The sequence below is a fragment of the Sipha flava genome, unplaced genomic scaffold (genome assembly GCF_003268045.1).
Source record: "Sipha flava isolate LNK unplaced genomic scaffold, YSA_version1 124_pilon_pilon, whole genome shotgun sequence".
NCBI classification, from domain to species: Eukaryota; Metazoa; Arthropoda; class Insecta; order Hemiptera; family Aphididae; genus Sipha; species Sipha flava.
The window spans coordinates 1,595,997-1,615,350 of record NW_020271750.1 but is presented as its reverse complement, the minus strand read 5'-3'; the positions used below and the strand labels follow the sequence as shown (position 1 = coordinate 1,615,350).

Below are 19,354 nucleotides of genomic sequence, written 5' to 3'. Positions count from 1 at the left end.
CATCCGAATTGTATGCCAAAAAAAAAAAGCGATGTTGGTTGACAACCGAATTGCGTTCGCGTATTTTTTGGAACAGGTTCGAATTGCGTGCGCGTATTTTTCGTGGCACATTCGAATTGCACGCGTACAAGTTTGAATAGACGACCGGATTTTGCCGATCATTTGAGTTTATACTGTTGTAAATTTAATATAGTAATATTTAGTTAAGTATAGTAAATTCGATAGTAATATGGGTTTTCTCCGAGGAATGAGATTAGATTAGTGAATAACGATTAGAAATTATCATAATTTGATAAGTATGTAACAATATATACACAATTTGTAATTTTCGACAATCAGTTAATAGTTAGCAATCAAATTGACCTAACGACGAAAAAAAAAAATGGAAATTAGTGTTATGTTTAGTGAAAAAAATAAAAAACTATATTTAATTGATGGCCATAAATTTCATTTTAACAAATATTTAAATAATAATATTCAAAGATAGGCATGCACAAAACGTATGTGTAAATCATTTTTTAAATTAAATGAAAATAGTGAAATTATTTTTAGTGTATTAAATCATGACCACGAAAAAGATGATGTAAATATTTTAACTCGACAAAAAGTAAGTAATAAATTAAAACGTAAAGCTTTGGAGGATCCGTTTGAAAATTTTTTAGTCAATTAAGGTTGTTTAACAATTTTCTATTTAAATAATAATGCGTAAAAATATAAACTTATATCAAAAATATGCATTAAAAATTGATAAATTTAAAAAAAAACCGCGGCACGCAATTCGGTTGTGTCGCGAGAAAATCGGGCACGCAATTCATCTTAAATAATGATATTCGCACGCAATTTGGAAACACCGGTTTAATCGTTATCTAGCATGTCCAAGATTACGACTACTTCAAGGTAAAATTTAATTTTAAGTATTTGACAATAATAAACGGTTTTCAGGTTCATACTTGTAAATTTTACTCCGGGGCCCCGATTTTTCATAGTAAATCGTGAATAACTACAGATTTTTTTCTCGACTTTTTGTTAACTGCGGGGCCCCAGGAAGCGTGGTAACCTGAGCAACCCCACAACTCGCACACCCGTAGCTCCGTTACCGATTATCTATAACTGATTTTATTCAGAAAGTTGAAGCTATACATTTTAACAATAAATCTAAAGAAATATTTGTTCGCTCTGAGGATGCAATAATAAAAATTATTAAACCAGTGTATCATTTTTCTGCAACAATACAGAAACTCTGATAGTCTACGATATTTTCGCATACTGTCCAAAACATTTTTTTCGTTACATAGTTTAACAAGAGGCTAATACATTTTATTGGTTTTTCGGTTTCCCATACTCTAAAACTTTTAAATGTTATATTGGTATGCGAATAAAAATATTATGCTTCAAATCAACAGAAAACAGTTTAACTCCATGATTATTGCTTTTTGAATTTTATTAGTCGGAGCGCAAAAAATGTGATTTCAGTGTTTAAAAATATTACAATTAAAGCAAGTTATTTTTCGTTTCATTTATGCTGAGCATAAAATTAGAAAATAAATTCCATTTCAAACTTGAACAAATATTGCAAATAAAATAATTCAGAAATAAAAGAGTGGTTAAAATATTTTTTGATTTATGTATGTATCAATCCAATAATTTTGTTTCTGATACTTTTAACTACTCGTATATTATAAAAAATCGAAATACACAACATTTTCCGCACTTGAAAATTTTTGAAAATTAAATTGATAAACACATTTAAACCATCTTGATTTTGAAAAACCTAATGGTACGAATGGAACGATAAACGTTGTTGAATTATTTTCCAAACAACTTCAGTTAAAGTTTAATATGCCACATAAATCTATTTTTGAAGTTGTATGTATAAAAACTATTTATTAAGATGTCTAGTATAATGTACATATTTGTTTTTAAATTTATATTTTTCATTTTTTTATTATATTTTTTTAATAAATTTTGAAGTAATACAGTGGAAATGTGATTGATATTAAGAAGGTGATTTGGTGTATCAGAACTCATTATTATTATCAGACGAAATTTTAGTATTGGAGTGTATTAAAAAACAAATTTTTAACCAATATGAAATTATTACATTATTTGTAATGGTAATATATTTTTTATTTATTAAATTTATTTTATATTGTTTATTATTTATTATTGATACTCGATTAATTTTTTATTTAATAAATTGAAATAAATAAGTTTTCATAAATCTATGCGGTATTGGGTTCAGCATTTTTTACGGTATAGGATTGTGTTTTACCAATAATAGAAAACACAGATATTATAAATAAGTTCTAATTTTTCTTGAACCTTGAACATACAATTTTGACCAAAGGAACAGAGTTCCATTTTTTTTATACTTTGTTTCATTTCAGCTTAAATTTCTTTGGTTAATTACACGATATTATAAAATAATATTTAACAAGTATGATTTGACGATTACTTTAATGATTGAATTTTTATCAAGCGTAGTTATATTTTTACTTATCTACAGTTGGTTTTTATCTGATGCAGCTGTCCACGCAACCGGGAAAGATCTGTCCGAGGCCTGTCGACATTAAATTCGAACTTGTGTTTTTCACCATTAACTCGTTTATACAGATGCCACGACATGCCGGTCACGTGTGTTGAATCAAATTATCGAACTAAACTTGAGACATTTTCTTGTGTTGTATATATAACATTTAAAATAACGTTACGCGCATCTGAGGCGTTCCGATTTTCTACGTGGTCATCGAGTAGAAAAGCAAAACCGTTACCCGGTTGCGTTCTTTATAGAAATACATATTAACACAATTTGTACCATTGCTTGGCATTTTTTTCTGATTGCGAAGCTTGAGATTTACGGCGAGTTGATTGACGCTCACCAATAAAATTATTACTTTTTATAACTGTTTCTGTCCGCAACACACGTGCAAATCAGAGAACGTTACGTTTGGTAAATGTTTGGCACTAAATAACATTATATTCTAATTCAAATTAAAAAAATAAATAAATAAATAGTTATAATTAGGGTTCGGGACTTATTGCATACAAATTGTAAGAAATATGGATGCACATATGCACTTAAAAAACCGAAATATGCGCAAAAATATACAACTGAATTTTTTTTAAACGTCAATTAAAATATTTAATTTATTCATTTTAATTTAGACAATTTTTTGTAATTAGTTATTTTTGACAACAATAACGCTATCAACATTATACTATATTGTATTACTGAAGTGTATGTTCGATTTCGTTTTCTTCATCTTCTCCTACAATGAAAATTTTTTTCTCCAAACTCGGTGATGTATAGTCTAATACGTTCGTTATTTTCAGCATCTTTAAAATTATGAGAGCTACAAGAATAACGATTTTAAAAGCCACGACGCACGAAAACAAACTGAATTCTTATTTTCCTTTTATATTGTATTACTTATAACTTATCGTCAATAAACAATAGTAAACGCAGGAATAATTAGGTATTTCTCTAGTTGCCAAATCCAGTTAATAATGTTATTATCTCATCTTTATTGATAAACCGAGATATACGGAGAAACAATTACTTATTACGAGTGATTAGGTATGTTGAACAACGTATTATGAAAGTAGAAAAAAATTAAGTTAACCTTTAAAAAAAATGTACTTAGCATAAAACAAAAACTGCGTAAATATGGTATAAATAACAATTAACCTGCCAAAATTTACCAAATATGCATTTTACTTAAAAAACGGCAAAATATGCGAAAATATGCAATCAACATTTTTGTATTTCAATCTGTTATGACTTACAACAAATTTAAATTTTACTTAGACTATTCTGTGGTCATTATTAAGCAATATGCAAATGCAACAAGTTCCGAACCCTAGTTATAATACTATCAGAAATGGCGTCAATACCACTTGATGTAGACATTATTTTCGCTCAATTTTTCCTCATTCGTTTCATTCATTCAGCATCGTCTGTAGTTTTTTTTCTACATATGAATAATTTCATATAAATTCATAACGCATTTTAATTTTATGGTTCTTGGACGGTTTGGCTTACACATACATTCAATGCACGTAGTTCAACAATGTAAACTTGATTTTTTTTTTTTTTTATAACGTCATGATATCGTGTAGTCGTACATCGCGCTAACAGAAAATAAAGTTGGGTCTCAAGTTTTTTTTTTTTTTTGTAACCATCTCTTGCTCCATGAATCGACTCCTTAATTCCGCAAAATACGTTTTTTTTTTACCTCAACCTCGTGCACATATATTATGTTGTATACACCGTTACGTGAACCATTTGTACGTGCAGAGCCCGTTCCGCGCGTGTTTTCTAACTCATTGTATCGAGAAAATCGCCATTTATTTCGCGGAGCACAACCAGCGCACTGTTGCTTAAAGATTAATGGCCTACATAATTTTTGTTCGGCATATCCGATTCCCCGGGTCCTGTAGACGTTTATTATTAATAAATGCACGGCCATTACGAACCAATTAAGATGACGATCTAAATATCATTACCACTTGTGGAACGGCTTTTGTCACGCTAACTACGTTCACGCGTAATCGCAACCCCATCGTCGACCCTTCACCCCTTCCCCGCCGGCGCCGATGAATCGAGTGCGTACGGGTTTAACGGGCGCACCGCATTCGATATCGGTCGGCCCTGACTTTTAGACTTTCGAAGTGAAATTATTCAGCCGAAAACCATCGTGAATAATAATAAACGATTGCTATACGTAGAGCCGTGGCAGACGTACCGTGATTACAAGTGGGCGTGTTAGCCCTGCGAAAAGATCGTTCATATTCAATACATATTACATGCGTAAAACGATCCGAGTGTTAGGTATACACACATGTTGTGATGCTGTTCATGAACCGTATTGTAATGGAAACCAATTATAGATTTGCAGAGGAAAAAAATCGCTCGGGTTCTGTTGGCGTTTACATATTCTTAAAAGACCTCATGTGTATAGCGTGTAATACAGTTTTGATGTAGTGCACAGCACGCAAATGGACTCCGTGATTTGCTTACCGATCATATCGCAACTAGAGAGGGTAGTGTGCATAGGTTAGATTGGTCAACGTTCTTGAAAGAGTATATGATATATTCTGCGGATATCACTTTTTTTTTTTTTCTAGCAGAGTATATATCTGTATGCGTTGTTTGTAGAACTGTTTTAAAACATCACCTCGATAAGATTTTGGAAATAATATTAATTTTAATTTAATTTTAGCTTGTAGAGTGACACAATAATACAAAAGAAATTCATAATAATGATGATAAATGCAACTAAATGGGAAAATGGTCCTCTGGCGCGTGGTATAAATAACGGAACAATGCCAGAATTACTGCGACCATTACACCATGGATTACCTTTGTATATCAATCGTTGCAATGTCAGAATAACTCTAGTTATCGCACTATTGATCGGTATAAATAACGCACATTGAATGCGAGAAGCAGACTGCTTTTTTGTGGCACACACGTCAGCCCGGATAGGTCTTGTTATCGTACCTGAAAGTCAGTGAACGGCATCGGTTAGAACTAGGCTTTGGCTTTTCGTACCCATCACGCGACGGATAAATCCATTGCGGTCGCGGTGACAAGTCAAACGATGTTTGAGATGGGGTTTATAAAATAAAATTAGTAATTACAATAGATATAGCGATTGATAATCATGGAAAATACAATTCAAATGAGGTCGATAATTTCAGGTAGTAACGATATGATATAATTTAAATTTAAAATGGTATTAGAACATAATATTAATTAACCAACAATTATTATGTTTACGTATATTGTACACGTGGAAATACAATACATACTATAATATGCTATACATACTTTATATTTAAAATAATTAAAAACTCTCAAATAATATAATAAAAATAATAATAATAAAGAACTGTGTTATATATATATATATATATATATATATATATATATATAAGCTTGGTGTCACATAAAACATACGAATAACATATTTATTTGTTTAAACTATAAAATTAATTTAAGAAAATAATATATCGAAGCGTTCGGGAGCCACGTGACGTTGGCGGAGGTGATGTGCGATTAGTGTAACTATACGATGTTTTAAAGTTCAAGAAAATAATATATGCTTGTACGCAAGGATATTATATACGGGAAAAGCGGTTAAAAATGTATATTACACAGCCTCGAAATTGTAATATGAATAAATATTTAAATAGTATAACATTACACTCGCGCTTTAATTCCGTTATGTGCCAAGCCGCCCGGGCTCTTATACAACACGGGATGCGTTTCGTCGGCGAGCGAAATACTTTAAAACGTAAAACATGATGATATACTTGATAATAATTCTTATTCCGTTTTTAATTTATTCCGAGTGTATACGTTCATTTAATTATATGACTAATCTTATAAAATCTATTAACGCGATTGCTTCGAAGTGGAAAATATTCAGACTCTTTGTTGTTGCGTCCTGGAAGGATATTATCACAGTGTACATGGGCGATTTGTAGCTAAACATCGTTGCGATTAAAAAAAAAAAAAAAAAAAAAGCCGCATTCAAACGAATTCGTAATAAATAGAACAAAAGGCGAAGATACAATTTGATTGTAGTACTTAAACAGCACGTGCCGCCCTCGTTTAATTAAACAACAATTTTATAACATAATTATACTGCATAGAGGACATTCTACAAGACAGTTGATCGTTTCGGTTTTGCTATTAAAATAGTGTACTAAGCATCGATGAGCACGATAAAATTATTAAAACGAATAATTAAGGGTGGTTCACTACGATATACCGTAAACGTAAAATAAAAAATTATGAAACGTATGCGAGACAACCGAAGGTAATCATTTATTGTTACCCTTCGTTTTCATATTGTACTCGGAGAAGAACGAAATCCAATGGCAGGACGTCCACGTTCGCTTATGATCACGTCACCGAAAATCTACAGTTTTCGAGATGCGCAGAAGTAAGCATCACAGAGACATGTCCCGATGGTTCGTAGACGATATGGTAAAACACGTACGGTGTTCAGACGTTCAGACGGCCACGCAACGGTATAAAAATGATAGCTCTGACATCTAATACGGTTGAAGCGTAATGATGGACCTAGCTGCGGATCTGCCGGCCATGACCCTCCACGCCGGCCGACAGTTCCCCGTTTCCGGACTGTTATCCCGGGACCCGTGGGTGTGCACATCGCCGGGATGCTGTACAATACGGCTCCGAAAACTCGCATTATTAAAAAAAAAAAAAACACGATCAATAATCCTACTCTCGACCCGTTGTCAACTCTGAACGTGTTGTTCGATTGTAAAAACGCGAACGTCAAGTTCAAATGCGTGTGGACCGCAAAACCACATCGCGTACCGGCGGGCTAATGTTGATGAGAACGCCGTAGCGAATGCCGATTATATGAGCCGAAAAACGTCCAAAGACTGTTTTTATTTTCTTGAAAAAAAAAAAAATCGTTTACCGTTACGCCTTTGAACATCCGCCGACGAGATGTTTCGCCACCGCGTATCGATGTCGCCCAAGTTTGGAGTCTCCGAATAGCGTACAAAGTAATGTAAACCGTACGAGTTGCGGACTAAATCTAAAAGGATAACATACAAACCGTGGACGTTAATTTAACATACGATTTACGGATATGGTTCGGACTGTGTCAACGCACTGATCGCGGACGTAAAGTTAATAAACACCGCAAGAGTTGCGGACGAAACATATATGAAAAAAAAGAAAAAAATGTTGTGCCGAACCAACGATGACTATTTATTTATAATCATGTATTTTAAAATAATGGTAAATAATGGTTATTCTTTGTGTTATGCCTGAAATGTTTATGTTGTTATACTGGTCGATAAACTAGCGACGTGTTAGATTTAAAATACACCTGAACTCGTTACGTTTCCGTGACGGTAAATCGGTCTTCGTCTGAACCGCTGTGCGCGTTCCATTTGGAAAGATTTTATTTTATTGAAAATAATTTACGATATTCCAAATCCGCCGTAGATATTCGCTGTAGTGCCGTTCCGTACGGGGTAGTGGTTCGTTTCCGCACTGCACACGTAGGTACGTGCACGGGACGGGAAAAAAATGGTGCACGTCATGCGTCATGCCAACGACTGTGCAAAAGGACAAGGGGTAAAGGGGTTATAACTCGACGGTTGGAAGCGCAGCAAAATATAAGGTAATATTAATTTCTCGACATCGAGAACAATCGTTTTATCGGTCGACTTGTACGCCTTTTCTGAAAGATAATATAACGTTTTTGTACCATAAAATCGTCACCGATATAATAACGATAATAACACGTTGACCATTATCATAGTAATGTTGTTGTATTTTTCAATACTCTAATGTATATACAGTCAACACCTTACGGATAATGCGTGATATTTACAGTTGCAGACGCTTAAGTGTATAAAAAACAGATATCGAAACTACTTTTATAATACGACTTGGAAATATTTAATGTTCCCTGGTGGAGTGGCCTAAGAGGGATACACCTCGAAATGGTGGCGGACTGATCCGCTCATTGGACCATAATTATGCACTTAACGAGCGCTGCCAAACGCGCTCTCTGCGCAGTTGCTAACACGGCCTCTTACAAAGGGTACGTGGAATCTACAAAAAGCTCTCTACGCCATAAATAAGCGGAAAACGACAAAACAGAAAACTCGGCTTTCGCCCTTTCCTCCACAACAGTTTATATTCTCACTGATAAACGGTCGTTGATGCCAATGTTACTTACTATACCCATCAGCTTTAATGCTCCAACCTCTGAACTATTGCCATTCTATCTAAGTATCTCGAAGAATTTAAAAACTTTGTCAATACTTTGAAACTTACTATCGATCGTTATTTGATGCCACAGTATAAATTTATAATAATTGTAATATTAAATAAAATATTTATTTTTTAATTATTATTTTTATCTCTGCTAGTTCGACAAGCGACTTGTATCCATTGAAATTTTTATAAAAAATTCTTCTTCGGGACGTCCTGAGATATAAAAAATTATGCTTTTCATAACTAAACAATTTCAAAATACTCGTCAAATAGAGAGGGAAAAACGAGCGACTAATTGTTTATAAAATTCCATAATATACCTATACTCATCTAACGTGTAACTAATACCGACGAAATCGGCAACCCGATGTTTAGAAATATTCCCATACGGTTTTGTATTCATAAACACACCACGTGTGAGATAGTCGTATTACCACGTGAGATTCATATTACGGAACAAGGTATACGTAGAAATTGTACTAACAGTCGTAGCATATGTTTTCGTTGTACGAAATCCGCTAGGAAACTGTTTCGAATGCGGCCATATAATTATGTAAAAAAAAAAAAATCAAAAATCAAAAATTCGTTAATATTTCTGTCATGGAGGGGGGGGGGAATTCGACAAAAAATTCCACGTTAACGTGCGTTTAGTAGGAATTCCTGAGCTCATATTGGTGAAAGAAAACTGCGTTTCCGCAACCTATCGAGGCGTGTGCTCGCACAGTATGCTTTTCGAAATGCGTGAACGAATTTCATTTTTTTTTTCTCGTCAATAGAATTTCGTTGTTATATGAAAAAGTATATGCTAACGCATACAATGCAATATCGGAGAGATCTTGACGAGTCTCGTAATGTTTCTCGGTATCGCAAGCGCGTGCGTAATCGCCAGAAGCTCTTTCCGTCGTTCCCGTCAGACGTTCTTGCGACGGCAACGATTGCCGTGGTTCGAGGCGAAAACATATATTCATCGTATGTTTGTATTGTTCAACCGGAATGCAGTAGAGCGTTTCGTTGTAACCACCGAAAACGTTTTTTATAATTTTAATTCAAACCATTAGCTTGCAATCGTATGTTACCATATGGTCACACTTGGTCATTAAGTTTATAGTAAAATAACAAAATAATATCATCTTATTTGGTAATGAAGTATTATTAGAAAATGTAAATAAAAAGGGTACAATATTATAATAATTATTTTTTATTCAAATAGAAATTTGAAAAAAACAATCAACGCAAAGGTCAACATCACATTTTACACACATAGTTCTATAAACCGATTTGTGTAGTGTTGCTGCACATCTTTTAATTTTCCAATTGGGAATGGAAACTACAATGTAACGCGCGACTGTACGGTGTAATCGGTGATTAGACCGTTTTTATAGAAGCGCACGTATACACGAATACGTTGTTGCAGCGCTCATGAATCGGTTAGGATGGAATATGTCCACGTTCATTTAAAATAGGAACTCGTTCACGTTCAAGTTAATTTTTTTTTTTTTTTAAGTTGAAACGCGTTAATTTAGATATTTTTGTTTTATATTTACGAATTATCAATCTGTATTATTCTGTACGAATAGAATCTTCACAAAATGTATTAGATGTGTTTTAAAATATGATCAAAACCTATACTTAAACATGTTATGATCAATGTTTACTATCCGTACACGTAGAATAAATTTAAACGCCTCAAAAATCGCTAAAATTCGTTAGAAACATTAACATTGTTCACGTTCTATTTGAAAAAACCGAGTGACGTTCGCTTGCCGTACATACAAACGACGTTATTTTAGAACGATGAATATATCCGACCCTTTGTGTTTACCGAACCCTCCTATTCGATTTTCTCCCCGTCGGCACACCAGCTCGAGATTCACGTTCATTCGGAATATATTAAAAAAAAAAAAAAAAACATAACGATTAAGAATTTATTACAATACATGCTACGGCTAAACACGCGGGTCCGGAGGACGGCCGACGCGAACCAATGGATTTAGACGGCTTAGCAAAAGGTCGAACGGTTCGAACTTGCAGCGGACCGTCGTCGACGACTTACGTGACGTAGGCAAAATGTGACTTTTTTGCGTTCCAAATGTTAAATACATATGTCCGCACATACATACGATGTGTACATATATTTATGTATGATCGCGCGTGCACTTGACTAACCCTAACCTAACCTAATTCACGACATACCGGGCGCGTTCGCGACGATTTCAGTTTATCTATAACCTTGGTGTCACATTCAGCTCCAAACCGTTGACCTGGTGTGCTTACGTCGAATCCACGTAAAACTACATTATATACACGTGTACTCGTATGTACGGTGTTACGAATTGGTTATGTCCGCTCGATTTTTCTACACAATATTAAATCCGAAAAAATAAAAGTTATTGATGTAAAGACGGTCTTTAAGGTCATCGGAGTCATTTTGGAACGCATGGTTTTCAAACCGTTAACACTTTTTTCTAAACTGAAAACTCCACAGAAAAACGCCTATCATCACATTACATTTGAACTACCAATCTAGTTGTAAAACACTCGATCGAATCGTAAAAATAGCGTGTTCAACATTTAATTTACGGGGAAATAAAATCGGTGCCTAAACCAAAACGTATAATAATTACCATTCAAGTTTATATGCTGTTATTAATAGGACTTGGAAGTTTTAGAAGCTAAAAAAGGCAAAATATGTGTGAGAATATGTTAAATACACAACAAAAATAATATATATATATATAATATTTTATTGAAATCAAAATCGTTTGGCTGATTTCAATTGATTGTAATCTTTTCAATCTAAAAATAAAAAATATAGAATAAAAATAATTTGATCAATTATACTTTTATTTTCCCACCTTTTAAACATCTACATTATTATAATTTTCGCACCTGTAAACGTATTGCATTGGACGACCAGAACTTATTAGAAGTATCCTATATGGCACTGTTATCGAATTCTCGAGATAAATTCTGATTGTTTGTGCAGAATATCATATCATTTCTGGTAATCCACAAGATAATTATTACACAACATAAAGCCACGATGACGTCCTCATCCCCAACGCTCTCACGAAAACGCACCTGAGTACACGGCGCTGTAGTTAAATTCGGTGCTATTAGGGAGTCTGCCAATTCGATATCCCCATCCTGTGTGTAAGGGAGGTCTCTAGTCGTGATTCATGTCTTGGTCACTGGTAAAATGGTACTCGACCCCTGACGATACCATGGTATTCGCGCAAGACACAAGTTTATCTCAAATACGTTATAATAATGTATACAACTGTCGACAAATCGATCGCGTTCAAGATTTTTCCAATCGGTTCGGGAAATAACGATGTGAACCGCTAACCGTATGGTTTCAAACGATTATTTCGTTGTCCGCGCCCGTCGACAAAAACGTCATTATAATACTATTAAACACACACATACACGCATATCACCCACAACCCTTCACAGTACGGTGGTACGTACACGGGGGTGAAAATAAGTATTTTCTCTGTTTTTTTTTTTTTTTTTTTTTTTCCGTAACACTAAACTATACGTACGGTAAATGGGGTCGTCGGCACCACAGGGCGTCTCGATATGACGATGCCGACATTTTTGAGTAGTTTTATTATCGGACGAACGACCGGGTAACACGTGCGTAAAACCTACCCTTACTGCGATGTTAACGGTACAAGCCGTTATTCGTAGAATCGTCTGAACAATTCGTTCGAACAAAACGATTATTGAAAAATAATTTTTACGACGATCGCGTAATATTAACACTGCAACGCCATACAATTATTAGTTTTAATAATTTTTTTTTTTTATCGCTCAGCAGTGTTCTGTACAATGCATCGCATGTCTTGCGTAGTGCGAATGTACGACGGTGAATCGTGTAATTGGATTTGACGATATTGTGTGTGCATCGTGTTAGCACGTTTAAATCGATGGTAAAAATAAATAAATACAATTTGGTGAAGATGTACAATAATTGTATCGTTATAAAAAGAACGTCGAAAATAAAATGTTTTTAAATTGCTTTTGCCGTGCGCGCACGCGTAATTTTTTATAATATTTATCACTCCACCTTGTCCTCTGCACGTTCAAACAGTTATTTTAACGTTCGGCTATTATGGTCTCGATATCCGTTTACCACGTAACGCATGTAAAACTCGATTGCAAAAATAGTATCGCGTTTCACTTGGATTTCATTATATCATGTTATACAATTCTTTGAATACTATTTTACAACGATTTACAATCGAAACGATGATTTCGTTTTAAACATGTTTTTTGAAAAGTGTGAACGATTATATTTCACGCGCGTGATTAACTTTGTAATCGAAAATTATATTTGATTGTACTATTAACAGCGTTACATGTTTTTCGACACATACCCGTATTTGATATGATATGTATAGCTGTTATTTCAAATAGTTATGACGTTGACATTTGAAACAGATTTTGTTCATTAATCGGTCGTATGGGCTGACTCATTCCCCCCTCCCACACCTCAAAACGAATGTGGGTTTCGTTCGAAACCGAGTGTCTACGGTAAATAAACCACAATGAAGTTGAGGTTAAATATTCTGAAAGTTCGCTAAGGGAGGAAAACTTAAATATCGATAGGCCATGGATATCAAAACGTTTCTTGCGAGAACACGGAAAGCATACACTTTAAGGAAATTAGATAACCCGATTCAACGTATGTTTAAGTATAATGCGCTTTATGTGCAATAAAATATAACGACATATGTACAAGGCGTAGCAGGAAGATCCGATGCGATTTCGTGATTTCCGACACACACAAACACATACCTACGTTAATTAACTGATAAGTTTTCATCGACACGTTCGAGACAGCCATCGAATTGCTTTTGAATGCTACTCAAAAAATAATAATCATAGTGACCTGAACTAATCGTTTATATCGCCATCTAATATAAATTGTATAATATCTAAAAATAGTTTGTGGGCTATTAAAAATATTAAAATTTTTATATTTTTTTAGATTTTTATCTAATTTAATTTTTATAAACTTTGTAGAAAATATATAAATATATATATACCACGAAATTATAAAGGTACACACTTTTTTACGATAGTTTCTATATTTTTAATATCTAAATCCATGTCTGTAAAGTTCTAGTAAATAGTGTATGACATGCTATAAAACAGTCGCCACAAAACTAAAATTCAATAAATTTAAAATGGGATTTTTTTTTTTTTTTTTTGAGCATCCCGCATGGAAATAAAAAATATAACCATAATAGGTAAATGTTTATTATTCTTCCAAGGTGAAATATTAATTTTAATTACATATTGAAATGAGTACGAGTTATTGTTACTTTTATTTAGTGTTTGTCGAGTTGTAAACAAGAAACACCTTATTCCACCTTCATATTATAAAATTATATATCAGAATGCAACTGTGAACAAACGAAATACATAATATTCTAGTTTTTATAACCGTATTATGCACGTATTCATAAAATAAACGATTATTTTCGTTAGCTGTATGCATAATTAATAAAGTTTAATAATCCATTTATTTTAAACTTAGATTTTTTAATTACTCTGAATCGTGAATATTTAATTTATGTCATTAAAAAAAGAGACAAAATATGGCTGTCTCGTTATTATGAGAAATTCTTTCGTAATGGTAATAATAATTTTTGGGTGGATGCTGACTTAACGATGTACAGTAAAAATATTTCCGATGACGTATATAGATCCTTTTTGTACGTATTTACCTACTCACCAGATATGGTCGTAATATTTATTTTCTAATTTTGGTTTAGGAGCTTTCAGTAAGAACTATTATAGCTCAACAATTAATCGTAATTAATTGTAGATCTATAATAATTCTTACTGAAAGACAATCTCTTAGGACAATTGTACAAAACTAGACGTATCATCATAATATTAATGCGTTTGATTATATCGAAAAAATTACGATAACTTTCGCATAAAATGCAGATAGGTATAACGGTAAAATATGACGTTTAAAACAAGCAAACCGATTCCTGTGATATTGGCTCATAACTAAAAACGAAAATTCGGCCTAGTTCAAGTTAGTGGTTCAAAGTAGTTCAAATGGATGTTTCAGCACTGCGTTCTTACGGTAGGAATTTAAACTCTACTTTCATATACTTAAACCATGTACATATACGAGATGCAATGGCTACCCATATAGTATATATTATAATTTTATTGGAATAGTTTGAAAATATATTCAGAATTGAATCGCGTAATAACATGAAACGTATAACGAAAAGAAAAAGAAAACCATCGCTTTATGTTTTAATATCGCGTGAATAACGAGCAGTGAAAACGCAGCAGAGAACCTAAATCGTGTTGTAGTCGTACATCAGAAAACGAATATAATATTCGGTCTTTTTCCTTTTGAAACGCTTTACCAAAGGAGCTGGTTGTATTCTATAGCATGTAGTCAACGGTCGATGGGCAATGGTCGTTTTCACGTTTGATCACGCATCGTCGATGCGATTTCAATACGGCTGGGGGTTATATCTATCTGCGCGCCGAATTTCCCGAGATATCTTCGGTCTGTGATCGATTGTTGTTGATGCATTGAATACGAGACCAAACCGCTGGTGGCGTTAAATTTCACAAAAGACTGGAATTTACGACGGACCTAACGGCGGGATCGCTCAATTTGTCCGGAAGTTTAAAACATGTTTATTATTTTCACCGCAAGCGAACTGCGTACGTACATTTTTTATTTTCATATTTTTTTTTTTTTTTTGCCGCACGATCATTTTTTTCCACGGCCTTTTACGTTGCCGCGGTAGGTCTTTCCGGGAAAAGGCAACGACATTTTTCATCGCCACCGGGACTTTGATGGATTGTATTGAAATCAAAACGTCGTCGGCGGCGAAGGACGATTAATTATACCACGTGTATCGGAAATCACGAAATAGATAAATATAATGCAATAGAAAGTCCCGCGTTGCGACGTAAACGTTTCAGTTTTGGTAACAACGTAACGGAAGGAGAGAAAAACCAACTCTATCGGTAACGTGGTAACATCGGACCAACAATAATGCGATCGCGTACTCGAACCGTACCGGAATGTTCAATCGTAATTCAATCTCACGAAACTTCGACCGATAACTATTGCGTCGGATCGTTCACACAAGCTACGTTACACTCCGATTGGTTGTCGTAAAGATGCAACGATCAGCGGTGTGTCTAGAGCTGGACCAGGGGGGATGAGGACTATAGTCCCGGGCCGCAAATTGAGAGGGGCTACAATAAGCAGCTGCCAAATTTTTTTTCCATATAGAATGGCATCAAATTAATATGTTAAAACAATAAAATGTTATTATAATTTTCAACAGTACACAAATAAACTTAAATTATTTTAATCAATATTTATTACAAATTACTAAGAATAAAAAAAAAATGGAATCGTTTCTTGCGAAAAGGCCTCACTAAAAACAATAGCGCCCTCGTATTATGATCCGGTCCTGGGTGTGTCGCACGGACTGAACAAAAACGCGCTGTGTATCGTTCCGTTCACCGCGAGGTTAGGACGATCACGTCGATACGGTTTCATCTGCACGCTGAGGAAGCGGACAAAACTACGCCCGACCGAACGAATCGCAACGCTCGCGCAACGACCGTCCTATTTACTTATGTAAATCCCTGTACCGTACCAATGTTCAGTCTAGCCGGCGTTCGATATCACCGAGCGACGTGTTCTACGTGCCATTCGCTTTTCGCGAAACGGAATCTTCGTCATCCACATTATCGTTCCGTTCGTCCGCGATGCACGCACAGTTTTTTCGTTCGCTGTACAACACACGTGTGTAGGACAGTGGTCTTCAAACTACGGGTTGCTATAAGTATATCGTTTAAAAAATCCATATTTATGTATATATTTCAATGTATAGGTACGGTACAGCAAAATTATTTCGTACGAAATCGGATACAATAATTGTCTAGTGACTAACCGTAATGTTTTATATTCGTATTATGAACGGTACTCATATATGTGTGACGTGGCTCCATCCAAATTGCATGCCAAAAAAAAAAAAATGTCAGAATCGCATGCCGGTTCGATTTTAGCAATTTTTTTTATTATTTATTTTTAATATCCTGGGATGCTGTATTTTATCAATCCATTTTCCCTCTCATTTCGACATCAGTTCTACCTTTCTTATTTGTAATAGGTAATATTTTAGAAATTACATCATACAATTTTAAAGTTGATCGTCTATACTACTCTATTTCTATAGTCAATACTCTATCTTATCGATATAATAATATTGTTATCTGGTATTGGACATCATTAAATATCTATACATACGTACGTATACATACTTATAGCTTAAAAATTAAATTTTAAAAATTTAAAAAAGCTCAATGCTTAATTGCCCAAACACATTGCAATTTTTAAAAATTCGCCCAAACGCATGACTTTCCGGCATGCAATTCGGACAGAACCCTCTGAGACCTAGCATGCAATTCGAACATTCCGATTTATGTATATTTTTTTTTTGCATGCGATTCGGACGCACCGGTGTACGTGCACCCGACCTCGTTGGTACGTGTTAGGCCGAATCGAACGGAACCCGAATCGAATCGAAGAGAATCGACAGCAGTAACCGTGGACGTATCCGAGCATGTTGCTAGACTGTTGTTAATCTGCAGCTGATGTTATCGTAGAACTTTGTCGACAACAAAAATTGCAAAACGTCAATCCTATACGGTCGCGTTTTGCGTATCGTGAACGTACCTGATCACGGGATCAAACCGATTCACAACGAAGAAATAAAAATAAAAGACTTGACGAACTAATGAAAATGGCGATTTCTATGGGTTTCCATTTGTTCGATGGTTTCCCGTCACTTCGCGTCGAGTTCGCTCACGCGGGACGCAGGTGCTGTTCGCGGTACGAAGAGATCGCGAGACAAACCTTATCGGAGTGGACACACTCGTCGTGCACGCGAAGCGTTTGAAGTACGGGCAGCGGTCGGAGGACGCGAAGATTTCCGCGTGGGAACCGGTACACACGACTCGTTCGTCGCGATCCGCTTTCATCTGCCCGTTTGCGTTTATCGCGTGACGTCTCTCGAACGCGAACCGGGTACGATGCAGCAGATGGTATCGTTCATGATTTACGACCGTCGGCGTGCACTGGTAATACGAAACGAATTAGGCCGTTTTAAACTACGTATTATACGTTTTATCTACTTTGCATAGCAACAATAATAATATTTATGATTGCAGCATTCATTCCGCAACGTTTGTCCCCCGTCCATTACCGATTTTACATTGAACAAAGTTTTAAATGTTTACACGACCATTACGCTGTCACGTTGTACCAACGTTGCGACGTGCAATGCGAACGACACGTTCGCGGGGTGCAATTCGCCGAGTTACGTTATTTATTCGATATACGACGAGCGTTGAAATCGCATGATATTATGATGTTTGTTGAACGCGAAGAAAATGCGTAATTACTTAATGTACAGCGTACTACGAGCAGGTTAATTATTCGTTCGCCGCCATTATCAACACACTCTGTACGGTGCACATTATCACTCACATTTCTTGAACGCGAGTGCTTTAACATAATATACAACGCACTAAGTACCGAACTGCATTACTAACCGTCGGGTCCGCGGCTCCGGGCAGCTGTGCGCCTACTACTGTCCGTTCTCCCGTCGGCGATGAATGAATGCTCTCGAGCTTCCGAGCGCAAACGTCTTACGACTAAATGCGTAGCTACTACGTTTAAGGAATAAAAATAATATTATAATTAATTAACGTAATTTTTTAAAACTAACGACTCCTTTAATTCTCCACGAAAACGAGACGATGAGTTAAGAACTCTCGTTTATTTATTTTTTTTAATAATTTTATTATTATTACTTTTTTTTTTTTTTTTTGCACGCGCGCTTTTAACGGCACGCGGCGACCCGTTCAACGTGAATTTACGCTTTTAACGTTGTATATATATAACATAGTTATATTGTTCCGTTTACGACGTGCAATTTTACGCGATTCGAGATTGATGCGTCTTGCGAACGTAACTATACGAAAGTAAATAATATGTACGCAAAAAGTCGTATATCTTATGACGTTAGAATAGATCAAATGAATTACGAGCGATTATCGTCGCAGTGCACTGTTTGCATGTTTACAAAACGAATATATACACAGAAATACACTGTATGTAGTAATGGTGAGATCGAAGTAATTGTTATGCGTTTCACATAAAGCCCGTAGACCAAATTACGTCTTGCATATTATTGGAAATACCGAGAGTTCAAACACACATATTGTGTACACTTAAAATATATATTTTATATTTAATAAATCACCCGATCATTTAATCTTTTTAACCGTCAATATCAGATTTATTGGCGAAAAAACAAAACAAACAAGACCCAATCACGTCAATTATCAAGGAAATTTGGTTTTGCAAAGAGAAAACAATTTGAAATATCTTTCAATTATTTCTAAATATATGTCAACGAACTACGAGTGTTGCACAATTTGCACAGTTGTATCACCAACCGTCAACTTTTTTGTTTCCCTTGGGTCACGCGTGTACGATTCATC

At 35.0% G+C, this 19,354-nt stretch overlaps 1 protein-coding gene across 2 annotated transcripts in view; it reads right to left on the bottom strand.

Moving 5' to 3' along the window:
• LOC112694202 (chaoptin) overlaps nucleotides 1-19,354 on the bottom strand; it is a 104,651-nt gene that overhangs the window by 65,770 nt on the left and 19,527 nt on the right. The window contains exon 1 of one of the 2 annotated variants that reach the window (XM_025569606.1): nucleotides 5,363-5,445. The exons of the other annotated variant lie outside the window; for it this stretch is intronic. The gene's annotated coding sequence lies outside the window, so the exon portion shown is untranslated. Of the gene's footprint in view, nucleotides 1-5,362; nucleotides 5,446-19,354 lie in introns of those variants that run through there. 2 annotated transcript variants of the gene reach the window in all.